The sequence below is a fragment of the Odontesthes bonariensis genome, chromosome 13 (genome assembly GCF_027942865.1).
Source record: "Odontesthes bonariensis isolate fOdoBon6 chromosome 13, fOdoBon6.hap1, whole genome shotgun sequence".
NCBI lineage: Eukaryota > Metazoa > Chordata > Actinopteri > Atheriniformes > Atherinopsidae > Odontesthes > Odontesthes bonariensis.
In genome coordinates, this window is record NC_134518.1 from 24127008 (window position 1) to 24131972 (window position 4965).

Sequence of the window (4965 nt, forward strand, 5' to 3'; positions counted from 1 at the left end):
TGGAAGACAACATCCGTTTGTGGAAAGGGGCCCCATTCAAACACCAACAACGCGACCTTTCCTAACCTGTTGACAGATTTCACTTCATGCTTTTTATTTAATTTACAATTAACTAGTAATGAGCAACACGCGGGCTGAATTGAATAGGGCTGCAGCGGAATAACGGTCAGCGCAGTCCGACGGAAAACAAGTGGCGCTGTTGTTAAGGTGACGCCGCTCGTTGCGTTCCGCTGATCCTTACAGCGCAAAATATGGCAGGTCACAAAGAGTTAATTAAGTTAAAAGTAAACCAACCGAGCAGACTCCCGGGTACCCAGTTTGTCTTCAACAAAAGATTTGGTGAGTATGTCCCAACAAGCGTGTTTGATATAAAACTGTTTCTTATGTAGCTCGTGTTCTTTAAAAGTGCCGTTGATAATATCAGGAGACTGTTTTTCGTTAAAGGTTAACACATGTGGATCCCCTGACCTTCACAGAAATTGAGTTGATTAATTCATTAAAGTTCAAATATTTACCCACGCTTGCAGAAAAACCTGCTGGAGTTTTAAACACGAGTTAGGGTGGCTGGTGGACCTGAATTGTCACACGCCTACTCCCATGGGTGGTTGTAAAGCATCAAGGACAGGATATGTTCTGTGTGTAAACAAACCAACAAATAAATAAAGAAACAAGTAAATAAATAAGCAAAATCGTAATCAATTTAAAAAAAAAAAAAGCTGGTATCACAAACCCCTATCATTTAAAATCAAATGTTAAACATTACTTAAGGTGTGATCCACAGAAAAAAATATTTAACGTCCAGCTACAGGTTGTCTTCTTAGTCCCCGTCATTAGAATCCTGTTTCATTCTTAAGATTACCATTTAACTACGAATTAAAATAGGCCAAATAAATGTAACATACACAATGCTAATTCACAGCAAAAAAAGCAATCAGAGGGCACTTTACAGAAAGAACTCAGCGATTCCTGTAGAAGAAGCGCTTGGCAGCAGGCGAGAAAAAACTCAGTTTTTCACAGGTAGGGATGTCTGGCAGAATCAGACTAAGGGAGGGCAGCCATCTGTTTCGACCGGAGGATAAAAAAGGGCCAGCAAGGGAGAGACAGAAAACCGTAACACACTGTGGACACCAGGCAGTCCGGGAAGGTGCGTAACAGCAGATCAAAAACATGTCGCTGTGGTACTAGAGATGACCTGCAGGAAGGTACAGGAGGAGGAAAAGCTCAAACTGCAGAGAGAGGCAAAGATGCAAAAATGGCATCGCAGTGCACAGAGAGTGGGAGAGGAGAGCAGAGGGGAGGTTCCCCAGTGCATTTTGGGAAGTGCCTCAGCAGTGGGATGGTTCAGGGTTATCTGGGCCAGCCCCAACTATACGCTTTATCAGTAAGTAATGCCCCAAACCTTATCTTAAAAGTAGAGGGTGACTAAAAACGTACGAAATGTAGACAGGAATGTGACAGTTAAATCAGGAGGCTAATGAGCAGTGCCCACACAAACACCCGGTAATGGTTTGCATCAGTACTGTCTGTCGTGAATTATGTAGCTGATTTGGTAATTTTGTCAGGTTTATCTGAGAATAGTTTGCTTCCATCAAATGAATTACAGTTTCCCTGTAGTTACATGTGTATAAAGAGTATGAACATGACCTCCATTAATCATTTCTTCTGTTCTTAAACAGAAGAAATGATTTTTGGTTTAGTTGATGGTTGTAGAGACCCTTTACTTTGAGTCAGTTACAGGACAACACACCATGGTATATTTTCATCTCCTAATCGTCTGCTCTTTAAGTTAACCCCACAAACTAATAAGAATGCTTCGTAGTTCGGGCTCCTATCCCATAGTGAAAGTACACTAAAGAAACAGCTATATGCAGAGAGAACGCAACAGCACAAAGTCTGTGCAATGTGAATTATTAGGCCTGCCACCACGAAATGTTAAATAATCTGCAGATCATATTGTGGATAAAGTAAATCCTGATGTTTTTTTAAATATATTTTCTGTCCGAAAATAAAGACTCTCAGCATAAAAATTCAAAGAAAAACTTTGAGAAGCTGCAGTGAGTACAACCGTGGCTGTTTTTCTTGGAAACGAACATGTTTAAATGCTTCATATCTCCGAGAATCATTTGCCCGTATCCCTGCTTTTATTTGTCAAACTGCTCTCACCTGTTTTGTTGTATGCAATCAATCAAACACTTCTATAATCTTTTTGTAGCCTATTTTCTTCACCCCCCCCCTTGCTTTCTTCAGTTACCAAAATGGTTGATTACAGATATTTGTTGATGATTTAAGTACCACCTGCTGTAGCAGAGGTTCTGTTAAAAGATGGTTAAGAATTTAGCTGATTAGTATGGACAGAAAATGAAAGAGAAAACAAAATGAATGGAGCCGTTATTTAAAAAGAGGCCACACAGTTTACCATCGAATACATGCACATACACAGGCTGTGTCGGTGTTTTTCTTCCTGAAAGAACATGCGGGACACGGTGGTATAAGGTGGGATAACAGCTTTTACAAACATTGCACAGAAATCACAGAAAACAGGCCCTCCCTGGCTACTTCACTGGCCACTTGTACACTTTCATGCTGTCCAGTTCAACAGATCTTCCACAAATTAACTGTTTAGGAAAGTCAGAAAGTTTCATTTTTGTTTTATATAATTGTTGTTGTGATGTATGGTCCTATTAAATATGTTTGTAGTACTCCTGCAGTTTAGTTGAAATCCATTGTAGTTAACAGCCTCAAAAAAACATAGATCAATTGATGATTCTAGCATTTTTTATTTAAACTTAACATCGTTGTGTTCAGAGGACTTTCACAATGAATTCAACAACTTTTGATTACCCTCGCTTCGACGATCCAATGTATTATAGGGTTTAATAATTGTTAAGTACTTTGATGCCACTTTAAGCAGAACTGATGAGCATTTCTTGACCGAAAAGAAACTCGTGGTTCCACTGGGGCTCGAACCCAGGACCTTCTGCGTGTAAAGCAGACGTGATAACCGCTACACTATGGAACCGCATACAAGGAATTACGGAAAGATATGTATATAAAAGCGGCGCTTTTTCTGTATGATGTTTGTTCTCTCGGGGTCTGTATGGTAACCACTTCGATATGAAAGGATAATGACGGCGCCGACGGTCCGCAGATATTCACTGCGCCGCCCTGTATCGCCCTCTGTCTGCCGCTTCCGATGCGCTTATAACCCAGCTCCTGTTCGCATCCAGTGGAGAGTGGAGCCCTCTTGGGACGGCTTGCTTCTGTGGCTGATTCCACATTATGGTAGCTATCATCCGACAGCCGAACTGACGTCTATGAACTGAGAATCGCCTTCATTTGTCCCTCTTTCTGGGACTAACGACAAAACAGGTGATGCATCAGAAAGCCTATTTTTTTACCTTTCCAGCTAGCATTGATGAAATGTGCACGCGTTCAAACTTCCGATTTAAAATATCAAAAAAGGGACACAATTGTTGCATCTTACCAGCTTGCTGTATCGTAAAAAAAGGACAAAATGATACATATAGTTAGGCTACATATGGTGGAGTAAGACTAAAAATGACTGACAGTTCACACATTTGGGATTAAAGTTTCTGATGACCACATTTATTGAGAAAAAGACTCCCATTTACCGACATACCTTCAGTGCTTAACAACAAATAGGGAGTCTGCAGACTGCTATTTAGTCAACGAAAGTGTGTTGTTTGTGTTTAATACTTCACAGCAGATGCACAGCACACCTTAAAGGTTTGAACATTACACACCGCTGGTTGTGTGTGACATTTATAGAAGCAAAACAACAAACATTTGATCTCTTAAATGTGTTACTGAGGTCCCTAAGCGCTCTTCTCTGTCTGCTTGTTTGCGCGTGCCGAGTGTGTTTTTGGATATAACCTCGGATATTTTTCCCTATTAGCTGAAGTCACTTCCTTCTCTTGCTCCTGCACGGCCCTTGCTGTCCCATCTGTGAGCTTTTCTGCTGTTGTCGCTGCAGGAGAGAGTTCAGAACGGAATTTTGAAGGCAGTCGCAGAGTTCTGCTTAATTTTGCTCAATTAAGACAAGTTGTATTTGTCACAGTTGAGTGCACAGTGAAATGTGTTTTTATACCTGCAACCAATAGGAAAGAGAACACACAGAATGAAATACAAATAGATAGAAATGATAAGAATACTAAAGATGGAAAAAAGGATAATAATAATAATAATAATAATAATAATAATAATAATAGATAAGAATATATTTCAAGGTGATCTTAATTTGAATAGGCAGACATTTTGGGATTTGAGAGCATTTGTCTGACTGATGTTAACGTCAAAGAGGCTATCCCTCTATTTTTATTTTCTACTGAGGAGGCTGTAATCAGTTATTAAAGTCCTGTCTTTGAAATAACTTTGTCTTCAAGCAAGGAGATAGTCCTACACCAAATGAAAATGCCTGTCTTTAGCATTATTCGTCCATTTTTAGCCATTTTAACTCCTGCAGAGAGGGGCAGTAAGGCTGTGCTCAGAAACATGGGGATGACAGCCGCATCTGTTTATCATATGGGGTACAATGGCACACCTTGAGAACCAGCCAGAGCTTGTATTCTCACTGATCCAGGCTGCAGCACGCGCGGGCCAGAACTGAAAGACAAATTCATGCGAGGGCAGAACAGAATTCCAGACGATCTATTCAACAGACCCTGAATTTATCCGACCTATACGTATGAAACTTGAAGGCAGTCCAGTGTCATGTTTAGACTATTAAGCGAGCTCACACGTTGAAAATAATATGATACGGAAACATAATCTTAGAAATAAAGTTTACTGTGGATGGTGAAGTGTGTAAAATATGGCCTCATTTCCAAAAGGCAGAGATGTAAAGATGTATCTCCATCTTTTACAGTTTCGATGAAAATAACAAGAAAGTACGAGTCTGAATTTAGCAACACACACTTTGTCAGGTATCAGATTATAGAAGATTTT

At 40.1% G+C, this 4965-nt stretch overlaps 1 non-coding gene across 1 annotated transcript; it reads right to left on the minus strand.

Annotated features, from left to right (window-relative positions):
- Positions 1–2946: 2946 nt before the first annotated feature.
- Positions 2947–3019, minus strand: trnav-uac (transfer RNA valine (anticodon UAC)). The gene has a single exon. It is a non-coding gene; the product is annotated as a tRNA-Val (tRNA).
- Positions 3020–4965: the final 1946 nt, after the last annotated feature.